This window comes from Hermetia illucens, chromosome 1 (assembly GCF_905115235.1).
Source record: "Hermetia illucens chromosome 1, iHerIll2.2.curated.20191125, whole genome shotgun sequence".
Lineage (NCBI taxonomy): Eukaryota > Metazoa > Arthropoda > Insecta > Diptera > Stratiomyidae > Hermetia > Hermetia illucens.
The window spans coordinates 131,420,734-131,433,982 of record NC_051849.1 but is presented as its reverse complement, the minus strand read 5'-3'; the positions used below and the strand labels follow the sequence as shown (position 1 = coordinate 131,433,982).

At 39.8% G+C, this 13,249-nt stretch overlaps 1 protein-coding gene across 1 annotated transcript in view; it reads left to right on the top strand.

Annotated features, from left to right (window-relative positions):
• Positions 1 to 12,279, top strand: part of LOC119646268 (protein insensitive-like) — a 56,508-nt gene extending 44,229 nt beyond the window's left edge. The window contains exon 3 of the mRNA XM_038046673.1: positions 12,264 to 12,279. The gene's annotated coding sequence lies outside the window, so the exon portion shown is untranslated. The remainder of the gene's footprint in view (positions 1 to 12,263) is intronic.
• The last annotated feature ends 970 nt before the right edge of the window (positions 12,280 to 13,249 follow it).

Sequence of the window (13,249 nt, the reverse complement as noted above, 5' to 3'; positions counted from 1 at the left end):
TCAGAGATTCTTCAACACAATTAATTGCTATGGTCTCTCACGTTTCGTGTATTGTTATAATATCTTAACAACTTCTTCACTGTGTGTCACGTAAAATTGATGCGTTAATTCATTTTCTTTGCGAAATCTTATCGATTAAGTCTTCACTGCGTCTAAGAAGTTAAAACTCGCGTATAAATTAAAACGTTTATTCAAAATTTGTCACTTTGAATATAAACTTATCGTTTTTTCATTTAATTTACACGAGAAGCATCCTACCGACTGCGCCAGATATATTTTTTCTTGATTTTATTGATTTATTTATTATGATAACATGATTTTATTTCCAATCATCAAACTCAACTCTAACAACTCAACTGCCCGTCACATGTCTTTTTCGTGTCCTTATATGTGGACAACCTTATCTTAAAATCAACCTTTGAACTATTGACTAAATAAGAAAAATGAAACGCCCATTGGAATTATCTGAACTCATTAAAATGCATCTTTCTGCTCATACGCATTCTAAGCCTAATCAGGAAATTGATTCTCGCGTCTGAAATTTATCTTTATTTGTCGTCGTTTCATTTTTCTTATCTGGAGTGGTCTGGTTTATGACTGGCGTTAAATTACATACGTGCGTAGTCCTTCGGGAGGGTTTTAGGGAGTAGCAATGATTGAGAACAACCAGGTTTTAACCAAAACGATGGTCTTTATGTTCAATTTGAAAGCCATCAATTGACTAGTAAGTTTAAATTTCAACGGAAAAGTAACAAATCTAATGTGAGCTGAGTCTAATATTATGTAGGCAGGCTAATATTATCTATGATAAATCTTACCAAAAACGATCCTTGTTTGTTGTTCTTTAGTTCCGATAAGCCTGCATGGCTTCTTATTGGAATTCGACATTAGTTTGTTGGAACTGATATGTTACATTATTTGTGCATTACAACATCTTATTCACTAAATTTTATTGAGTGTTTCTGTTGGTTTGTATAGTCCGATGTAACACTTTGGCGTCGTGAGCATGTAAATGCTCATATTGTAAATTGTTTTCGAGGGGGAAGATGCCTTCCCATTATTGAGGAATTTGATGAAACCGTACAGCCGCAATAATCTATCAATAGAGGAAAGGGTATACAATTACAGAGTGTCCATACTTATAAACCGCATACTTATAACCGCATGAATTTGAACCCTAAAAAAGCTACCATAATAGTTCTAGCATGTTGTTATCTCCACAATTTTTTAAGGAGAACCAACCCCTCGGTCTACTTAAGAGGAGGTGTTGATGTTGAACACATAAATAATGGTGATATTCAATTGAATTAGATATAATTTTAATGGAATTTCCGATCGAAAGAGATTACTCCTGTAGCTGTGGGTGCTTGGAAACAAGACAGCCAGCAGCTTTCTGAACTTCAACCAACTGCATCGAGAAATGCAACTTTAATAGCAAAAGAAACAAGAATGAAATACACAAAGTATTTTAATGGAGTTGGAGCAGTGCCTTGGCAAAGTTTGTTTATAAACGAAAACAACAATTAGGATTTTTGATTTTACAAGTATGTATTTATATGTAACTATATGATTAAATAATAACAGAAAGGTAGGAGGGAAAGTTATTCACCGCTATGCTCACTTGAAATTGCTATGGCTTCAGCAACATTTACTGTAGTCAACCGTAGGGCTGCCAATTGCCCCAGCGTGAAAATGTCTTGTATCGCTTTTTTGGCATATATTTGTTGGAGCGGCGCAAGCTCCCTAAGTGAAACTGCCCAACTTTCAGAATGTGTGCTGGTATCGTCTTTCGGCTTTTCTGAGGATACCAACTGGGCCAGCGCGTCTTTAAGTAGCGCATTCCTCTCCTCTAAGTGCGCATCATTCGTTCTTCTCCTTTTGCGGCTGGGCCGCGGCTCATGAGTTTCCTGGAATAATTAAATAACGTTAATTGTAACATAAATTAACGAATAATTTGAAATGTAAGTATAGAATTTTAGATTAATAGTTACTTACCGTTGGTAACTCAAGATCTCCATCATCTAAGTCGACGGTAGACGTACCACTCAACTGGATTTCTTGATCCCTCAAGAACTCAACTAGATCAAAGTACCATAACGTTGGTACATACTCTTCCTCGACGCCAGCTCCAGATTTTCGGATCCTCTCGACTTTTTTACATTCTCTGCGGTAGCGGCTTCTTATATTTTGAAGTCTTTTTTTCACGGTGTCTTCATTCGCGTTGCCGTCTATGGACTTGTATACTTCCAATAGTTTTGAAAGTACAATTTTTTCTTATGTTTGTCTTTAAAGACATCCGCTTTGATCTTCCAAAGCTCCGGCAAGGTTTGTAGCACGGAGAAAAACTCCCTCCACGCCTCAGTATCTACAATCCCTGTCATACTACTTACTACAAATGTAAATAACTTCTTTCAATAATAATTTAAAATATACAGCAAACAATGGCAAATCTAAGTACTATCAGGTTTTTCTTAATTAATTTTATAAATTTAGCTGAAAAAATTATTAGTAAAAAATTACAATGTATGGTGTAAGCGGCTTATAACTTACTGACTATTTACGAATATAATGTTCCTATTTATACTGTGTGTGGTAATTTCCTAATTTCTTCGTCAATACTAAATTATCTTACCTCATTTTCCGCCTTGCTACACCATTATTTATGTGTTCAACATCAACATTTCCTCTTAAGTAGACCGAGGGGTTGGTTCTCCTTAAAAAGTTGTGGAGATAACAACATGAGTTACGAAAAGACAACACGAACTTCACTACACAATATTTATTTTAGACTCCTGCTGCCGATTTGCTTAGATCTAATGTAACCTCCGAATGTACATCTTTTCCTTACAAAACTAAAGACAATTCCCAGTCCTTATTATCTAATGGTACAGGGCATATCTTATCGGGAAATGTATAATATAGATACCCGTTTCAAACCATATGTAAACGTAGGTACATGAGCTGTTAAAGATTTATGATGCTGCCGATGACTCAAGAGTAATCTTCATATCTTATCTGTTTCCCAGATGTTAGGATTCAGTGTATAATTGTCGAGCATTCTCTGTTGAGAATTTTATGTTTGCCATATGTGGGTTTTGCTCATAACTCATGCTAGAACTATTATGCTAGCTTTTTTAGGGTTCAAATTCATGCGGTTTATAAGTATGCGGAATCGCGTTGCCACAATTCCAAATGTATTTTCCACAATCCTTCTAGCCCTTGACACCCTGTAATTGTATACCCTTTCCTCTATTGATGGATTATTGCGGCTGTACGGTTTCATCAAATTCCTCAATAATGTAAAGGCATCATCCCCCACGAAAACAAAGGGCATATCTACTTCAGAAATTTCAGGTATAGCACTCAATAAGATTTAGTAAATAAGATGTTGGAATGCGCAAATAATGTAACATATCAGTTCTAATAAGCTAATGCCGAATTCCAATAAGAATGCATGGCTTATCGGAACTAAAGAACAACAAACAAGGATCGTTTTTGGTAAGATTTATATAATATTAGCCTGCCTATATAATATTAGACTCAGCTGACATAAGATTTGTTACTTTTTCGTTGTAATTTAAACTAACTACTCAATTAATGGCTTTCAAACTGAACATAAAGATCATTATCTATGTTTAAATCCGGTTATTCCCAATCATTGCTACTTCCTAAAACCATTCAGGAGAGCTACGCACGTATGTAATTTAATGCCATAGTTACGTGTAGAGGGTGTCGTGGTTGCGGTTTCCAATCCTCTTGAGCGAATAACGAAAAAAAACTCGATTTTACACTTAGATCAATACGTAGCTCGAACTCAGACTCCTTTTAACAGGCTGTGAGTCAGCGTATTTATACATTTATTTCCTATTCCTTTCTCTTTTTTATTTCTATTTACATAATGTCCTTAGTTACTATCCTGGAAAAGCCAGTTATATATATCGCTAAAAAAACCCAGGATACATTCCTTTGATTACGGGTTTTACTCTCCCGACAAATTCGCGTAAAACCCTAATTATATGTGTGACTGTTTATTACGGTGTGTTTCGTAATAACGTATTGTGATCTTGTATCGGGTTCAGGTAAAAGGGTTTCCCGGGGGATATCCAACACGTGTGTCGTAACTCCATACTAAAGGAGAGCGCGCAACAGCGAAGCTCACGACGCAACGATGTGCACTATTCGACATCTCGCATCGTAATGACCCTTATGGTAGGACGATGTGCACTCCTCGAAATCTCGTAAGGGAATGAAGTTGCCGGTCAGTTGTTGCGTCTGTGGCAAACGAACCGCTAACTTGGTCACCAACTTGGTTTGCAGTTTGTGGGCTCTTTTATGGAAATTGAGTGGTTTGAGCGCCTCAATTCCTTCTGGACCAGTAAATTTGTCGATGTATGTCGTGGAGTTGCTTCTTTCCACACATATTGTGTACGCTTTACATTGAGCATTCCCATGTATTTATACGTTGGGGTTGTTTGCTCCATAGGAACCATGTTTTGTTTCTCCATGGGAGAAAAAGTTTTGCTTTGGTCCTGAGACTGGTCAACCTCAGGAAAAGCTTTGAGTTGAGCTGTGACTGGTAGAATTCCAGAAACATTTGGCTGTTTGATTGTGGGAGATTAAATTGAGGATTTTGACAGGCTCCTCGATGCCCTTCTATCTTTCCTGGTTAGGATATAGCCTCGAATTTCTGTTGGGCTTTTGAATTGTGGCTCGACAGGTGCCTGAGTAGATGGTGAATTTTGGGAAACGGTCCGGTCTACGTTTATTTTCCCCTTGTCCGGGGTTCACATTCCCTGACCTCCATAACCTATCTTAACTAAGGCAGAAATACCTGTTTACAGGGGAAAACTCACACCAAAAAATACGGAAACAGGTTTTTTCAAAGTTTACTTGAATGTAAGAGCGGAAATTCAACTTAAGCACTCACCTTCTGTTAGCAGGAGCAGATTCACAGCCAAACAAGAAAAAGCACGGTTTATTGCACCCACGCGGTTAGGCGAAACGGAGGAGGGGAGCCTGAACGATAAATTTTCGTTCCCTGGCCGAGGCTTCACGAGCCAAATGTGAAATTTCGAAGTTGAATCTCCAAATTTCGAAAGCGGAAAATTATAATGATGTCAAACCCTTTTTGCAGGTTCAGCATCCTCAAATGTTATTAATATCTCAAAAATCTCACCCTTTTGGGTATAGAAAAGAATTAACTCCTCGTTTGACATTCGTCACAATATTTGGCTATTTTGGAATATATACAACTCGCATTCTAACTAATTATCATGAAGTGAGTAGTCGCACTTCGAATACGATTCTCTACTGAAGCCAAGCTGTTATACATCTTCTCGTTTTATTGGTTCGCTGAGGCATCTGTTTGAAGGATACAGGCGTAATTTGGTTAGCAATTGCATCAACAGCATTATTAATATTAAGAAATATGCGGTGTAGATTAAGATTTTTAGTATGACATGGACTTTATTTTATTTTTACAATGGTATGCTATGAGCTCAAAAATCTTGGCTGAAAAATGGACCTGCGGAAGTAGGTAAAACTAGTTTCCGAATTGCGCCATTTATCTAATCTGGCATTCAAGGAGAGGAACTTTGAAAATCAAATGTGTTTAGGTAGGTTTACCTTTAATAATGGATCTAGGTCATTTTAATGTCCCTTGAGTGTGACTATTTCCAGTTCAGAACTTCATGTGGTCATGTGGGTCGGCTCGATTAACTAAACTGCCCCTACCCATAATATATATCAAATAAAATATATAACTGATAATTTATAAAGCGCTGAACACTTATAATTGAGCGATTGGCTGTAGAACTCAACTGTAGAGTGGGTCGGCAAAGATAATGAAGAGAAAATTCATGAGAAAGTTAAATTCAAATTAATTCATTTTAGTTTATCTTGATTTTTGCTAGTTACCAATTAAAAATTAAATATTGCTCTTTAAACGGATTTTACATGAAATAGGATAAATCACAGATGATATGTAGATGATAAAAATTTAAATTATTAAGTAATATGACAATTATTGAAATTGTGCAAAGGATTTACAAAAATTGCATTTAGAAATAAAAAAGGAATTATTTTTACAAATAATCATAGAAGGATTTTTTTTTACTGTTTCTTACATGTAATAGACAATTGTAATTCACAATACATCATTTAAAATATAATATATTATATATAAATTTTTTTCGGACGCAAACTCCTGTATGTGATTTTATTTCAGAGTAGTACAGAGTACATTTATATTAAAACAATCAAGAAATGTTTAGGTTTATGAAGCAAAGTTTGTAAATAAGCGATGTAACCAACAAAATAGGCTAAAAGCATGACTTTGGATATAGTTTTCAATAAATTTGTAAGAGTGGAAAGACTGTTATTCTGTATAATAAGGTTTATTCTTATTTTTTAAAATGTCAGCAAATTATTCCCATCATAACGGCAGTTAAACGGCTGTTTTTTAGTATCCTTTCCTCCAAATGCTACACAGCGACAGTCAATTTTGTACAAAATGCTAATAAATTAAGTTCTGAATGTGTAACTTTTGGCTAGTTTCGCAATGAAAAATCTTTTATGTTAAGTGGTTTGAAGATATGGAATCTCTATTTGTGAATAAAAAGCATCATCTCACTAAAAGAAATTTATTTTTGTGTACTTTGTTGTCAGATCGCGACTTGAACTGCAAAGCGAACTGTGCCACGAATATCGGAATATCGGTGTTTTAACTGCGGACAAGCAACTCGTCTTCCATTCTGTGGGCTGCTGCTCATTTCATTTTGCGATCCTTGTTCCCATACATCCTGTCCCAATGATAGCACGTGTTTGAGGATAGTATATAAATCCACATTATATACTACTCAAATGCTGAATAAGGTACGCCGAACTTCAACTGGATACTCTGCGCCAGAAAATAAGGTCATGTCGGGCTCCTCTGAAATCGGTCCAAACTCCGGCTGTAATTAGACTAATATGCCAATGGACAAACTTTTAAATATAACTACCCGCGGTGGCAAACAAATTGTATTAGATAATCCTTTCCTATTCAGACTCTGGGAAAGACCAAGTATCGCTTCTGATTAGCATGAGACCAAAAACTTCAAGAACCCCATCGAAAAACTCTTGGCCAAATTCTAATAAGATTGACGCAAAAGTAGAAAAACTCCAATTCCGATGAAAGATTAGACATTGACTTTCATCGGAATTGGTGGGGAGACCATACAACTAAAACTGTCCCAGTTAAAACCTATCGTTTACAGCTACTAAAATGAAAAATCAACATCATCAAGGGCGCAACAACTGATATCTGGTCTAGGCCAGCCTTAATAAGGAACTCCAGACATCCCGGTTTTGCGCCGAAGTCCACCAATTCGATATCTCTAAAAGCTCTCTGGCGTCCTGATCTACGCCATCGTTCCATCTCAGGCAGGGTTTGCACCGTTTTCTTTTTCTACCATAGATTTTGCCCTTACCGACTTTCTAGGCTGGATCATCCTCATCCATACGGATTAAGTGACCCGCCCACCGTAACCTATTGAGCCGGATTTTACTCACAACCTGACGGTCATGGTATCGCTCATAGATTTCGTCGTTATATAGGGTACGAATCGTCCATCTTTATGTAGGGTACCAAAAATTCTTCGGAGGATTCTTCTCGAACTCGTCCAAGAGTTCGTAATTTTTCTTGTTAAGAACTCAAGTCTCCGAGGAATACATGAGGACTGGCAAAATCATAGTCTTGTACAGTAAGAGCTTTAACCCTGTGGTGAGACGTTTCGTGAGGAACAGTTTTTGTAAGCTGAAATAGGCTTTGTTGACTGCCAACAACCGTGTGCGGATTTCATCGTCGTAGCTGTTATCGGTTGTGATTTTCGACCCTAGATAGGAGAAATTATCAACGGTCTCAAAGTTGTAGTCTCCTATTGTTTTCGTTTGATCAGTGCGATTTGATGTTGCTGGTTAATTCGTCTTCGGTGCTGACGTTACCATCATATATTTTGTCTAGCCTTCATTGATGTGCAGCCCAAGATCTCGCGCCGCCTGCTCGATCTGAATGAAGGAAGTTTGTACGTCTCGGGTTGTTTTTCCCATGATGTCGATATCGTCAGCATAGGCCAGTAGTTGGGTGGACTCAAAGAGGATCGTACCGGTTGCATTTACCTCAACGTTGCGGATCACTTTCTTCAGGGCCAGGTTAAAGAGGACGCATAATAGGGCATCCTCTTGTCTTAGACCGTTGTTAATATCGAATGGTCTTCACAGTGATCCTGCTGCTTTTGTTTGGCCTCGCACATTGGTCAGGGTTAGCCTAGTCAGTCTTATCAATTTCGTCGGGAAAGCGAATTCTCTCATGGCCGTGTACAGTTTTACCGTGGCTATACTATCATAGGCACTCTCAGGGATCATCAACGATCCTTCACGGGCCGCTTACGATACGGGGAGTGGCGTCCCCGGGGTGCGCGAGCAAGTAGTTCTGACCCCCTAGCAGGCATAATACTTGCGTCCTCGCGAACTGCTAAGCCGTCGAAAACTACTTGTCGACTTTGAAGGGGTGATGTGAGCCTAGCTCTGCCAAGGTGGTAGTAGTGGCGTGTATCAGCAGCCAGCCCCTTCGGAACCCTGGTCGGGTAGTGTGCATTGAACCGGTGTTAGTAGACCGCGTTGCCTTGAGCAAGCGCTGATCCGTCCGTGAATTCCGGGATCAGCGATGCGTAGATAAGGCCTCGGGCAACTGGGGTAGGGGCTGTGCCCCGAGGGTATACCCGTTCCTGGCCATTGCGGAACGCTCCCTTAAACACGATGCGCTGGTAAACAACTCAAAGGGAGAATAAAAACAAACGAAACGAGGAGATAGTGGAAATGAAGAGTGAGCTGGTTGCGTTTATTCGCAGTACGAAAATGCGCCGTTCACCCCAGCGCGTAGCGAAGGACGCAACAAGGGCTGAAATACCCGACGAAACATCGGGACGTGCAAACGGAGAGAAGGACTCGCAAAGTGATGCAAAGTGAGGACTGCCCACTACTCTAGCGCAAGCTGAAGAGGAAAGGCTTATTAAGAAATGCGCGGCAGTAGTGAAGCACATGCGATCTGCGACGTTCTTCCAGAAAAACGTCGACAAGGGTGTGAAAAACGGGCTAATGGAACTGGAGGAGCTCCTGGACAGGATTTCATACTATAGGCGAACATAGAAAGTAAGACAAAATCCGCAGGAAGCAGAAACAACCGCGCTTCCCGACGAGAACATCACGAGTACCAAACGGATCGCTGACAGCCCATTGCAGAGCGAACTTGGTAAAAAATGAAAGGAGGGAGGGACATCTGAAGGAAACTTCACTCAGGTACTCTCCACGGCTGAAAAGAAGAAGGCGAAGAGGAACAAAAGACAACAACACGTCGCACTATCAGAAAAACCTCTGCCTAAAACTAAGGCGGGCACGAAGGACGGAGCACCAAATGAAAAGGTGGGGAGGCAAAGGAGAGTTAGATCGCCAGCTTTCCTTATTAAGCCGATGGAAGGCAAGCCTTTTGCGGAAGTCCTCAGCGAAATCCGTTACAAGATTAAACCCGAAGATAACGGAGCAAAAGTTTCTTCCATTCGTAAAACGAAGGGTGGTGGCGTCTTAGTCGAACTAGACCCGAAGACTATAAATAAAGTCACGTTCTGTGAAGCAGTCAAGGGGCTTCTGGGAGAAAAAGCTTTGGTTTCCAGCCTGGAACCCACGCCATCAAACGCGAATGCCCGGAGGTAACCAATGTCCGGATTGGTATCACCTCCGCAAACTCCAAAGGCCAAAAACTCGCTGTGGTGGAAGTTGTCGAACAATCCACGAGGAAGCTTCTAAACAGCGGGAAAATAAGAATTGGTTGGGTAGTGTGTAGGATATGAATTCGGGCCTCCCCAACCGAATGTTACAGATGTTTGGATTATGGGCACACATCTGCAAACTGTCGGGGACCTGACCGAAAGGCAACATGCCGTAAGTGCGGTCAGGCAGGCCATAAAGCGAACACCTGCAAAAAGGAAAGCTGCGTCTTATGCAGGGACCGTGGCGCGACTGATGAGAGCGTTGCCCACACTGCGCGATCGGGACGGTGTCCAGTTTTCAGAGCAGAACTGGAAAGAGCTAGGACACGGTCAACATGATTCGCATCCTACAAATCGATATGCACCCGAGTGCAACCGCTCACGAGTTGCTAGCGCAGTTCGTTGTGGAGACCAAAGCTGATTTAGTACTCATCAGTTAGCAGTACCAAAACAAGGGCCCAGTTTCATGGCACCCAGACATATCAGGTACCGCTGCCATCTGGGTTCGGGACGGCATTCTCCTTAGGATTCTTGCCCAAGGCCGAGGGGACGATTTTGTCTGGATTCGGTGTTCAGGAATAACGCTTTTTAGTGTCTATCTTACGCCGAATGAGACGATGCCGGACTTTCGTCGAAAGGCTTGATGCTTTGGAGGACGCTATCTTAAGCACAGATGGGCGGATCCTGGTCGGGGGTGACTTCAATGCTAGGACACTTGAATGGAGCATGCCTCACACAGATTCCAGAGGGAAACGAATTCTGGAAATGGCGGCGAGAACAGGACTGGTAGTTCTAAACACCGGATCCACCCCAACGTTCCGCGCCCGGGCTGCGAGGGAAGCATTCATTTCCATTTTCAATTTCTGCTTGTTCCTTATCATAAACTGTCCTGCCAAAACGTCCTATAGATTTCCACCGGGGTTTAGATTGGCACTTAATGCTGGCCAATCCAAAATATGAATGCTGTGTTCTACAAATCATGCAATTGTAGTCCGAAATTTATGAACACCAACTTTATCTTGTTCAAAAATTATATGAGAGTCCCCTTGTATTGCAATAAATGGAAGAAGATGTTCGTCTAATATATTCCGAAGCTTTGCTGCATGGATTCTACCAGAAATGAAGACAATATCCGTTCTCCGATGTTTGGTGAAAGCTGCGCAAACCATAACTCTAGCTCCTCTTAAAAGTCTCTGTGACACTATTCTCCAAGCTTGCCTTAAATGATACCAACACCGTTTCAAGCTGTCCGCCTCGTCCAGGATTTTCTGTATTTCAGGTATCCGGAGCATGTAGCCCACAGACAAGATGGAATTGCAATCCAAATAAAAATGTCGTATTATTTGTGACGAGCAAGTATTGGTGAGAACGTGTGGTCTGTGAATCCCATTACATACAGCAAGTGGCGCTATTTGGTATTAAGTTTACGAGGGGACCCCCCCTATACAGGTGAAAGGGACATATAAATTTATTTTCACAGAATATGTAGGATATCAAATGAAGGGACTCGATTAATACTTTCCGTAACTTATTTCTGATGTTGGGTGGAGGGAGGGTTCGCAATGTATGCCCCGAAAAGCGGAACAGGTCTCAAGATACATTCCATTCTAATACCTGTTCAAATTAAGTTTATAATATCATATTACCATATTTTATAAATTTATTGGAAAACCCCCCTTGAGTTCATCCTGGAGGTACAAAATTTGGTACCATCATAAGTAATAATATAATACATAATTTTGAAAAGTTTGAAATAAATTCAACTATTATTAACACATGTTATAGAAGGTCAAAGTTTTGTATTTCACGTAAATTTATCGCAATCTAAGACGTGTATAAGGTCATAATCATAGAAAGTGAACTCATATGAACGACGGAGTTTGATATATTAAGAAATATTTTGAATTTTTAGCTGAATGGAAAAACGTGCATAAGAAATTCGTTGCACAAGATGAACGTAAAACGATGACACCCGAAGCGTTCCGGTATTCTGTCTTCCTTTCCATAATTTTCAATCACGATCCATAGGAAATTTATTACTACACTTTAAGAATAGATTATTTCTTCAGTCATTTGTCGCTGCGTCACTCCACTTAATTTTAAAGTGATTATTCTGTTTTTCAATATACATTAATTGTTTTCCATGGAACATAATAAAAACTTTCAATAAACCCACTTTGTAACGGTATAATCATTGCACCACGCTTTGCCAGTTTCTTCGCTAGTTGATCCACGATATATGAAGACAAAATATTTGTGTTTATAATTTTTCATAGCTAAAACTCCGATCCGATTTCTTTTTTTAGATCATCCCGTCCACTCCAATTAAAATTTGATAATAATTTATAGTTTCTGCCTTGAAGTCTGAATAATAGAATCATACAAATGGCTACGGCGTATTTTTTCGTAGCAATTGTAACGCTTAAAGTAATTTTTGATGTTTTCTTTTGCACATTTCAGGCAATATTTCAGTGATAGCTGATGTTGTCCTCCTTTTTTAGAAAGAAGGTAGGTAATTCCCGCAGTGAAGTAAAGCGGAAACTACGGCTAAAATGACGTGATTTATATTGTGAACCAAGGGACTGCATACTGGTAGATATCTTGTATAAGAAGTTCTGTCCTGATCCAGGTCAGGGCCCAGTTCTTCGTGGAGTTTATAACTTGTCGCTTTCCGTAATATCATGTCTTCAGCGGCAATCCACTTAGCAAGCTAAGTAGTTCTAAAAATGAAAAAAAAAAATTCTTTTGCTTTTCGTAAACAAGTATTCGCTAAAGTGGTCCAGCCACTCCACAAAAGCAATCCATCGCTCCACTTTTCAGAAGCAGAGTTTCATTTATCTCATTTTTTTTAGTTTTTTAACATGCTCGCCCCAAGGTCAGTTAGAACAGAACGGCTTTAGGTAAAGTCCTCAGTGTTATCCTCAGTGAAATAAAAGCAAAAGTCTCGGGGGCTAGTCAGGTTGTAGGTTACATCCTCAAGGTGCGTTGCGATGATGAATGGTGGTAGCAGATCGATGCCTCTAAAAAACTGAAGATCCATTTGCGAGTGGTGTTGAGCCTGAAAAGCTTCGTCTTCGGTATTTGGGAATTATCAGAAAGTTCAGCATAGTGTGCGCCGTGACAAAAGAAAATTAATTATTGTGCTGTTGGAGGCAGAAGCTGCCGCAAATAATAACAGCTTCAGGCCCTTATATTACATCGTGAAAGAGCTTTCAGGTAGTCGTAAATATTTCGGAAGACCTGTAAAAGGTGCAAACGGTTGATTCCTCATGCACGATGATGATCAACTGAAGTATTTCGTCAGAGTTCTAAACCAGAAAAATTCCAGTTTTCCTTTTATTGTGAATGAAATGGCTAGTTGTCGTCATATGCAGGTAGGGAACGTTCCTCCAAATAGAAGCCATAGTATCATTAGGGAGGTTTGATCGTTAAGATTCCGAATGATC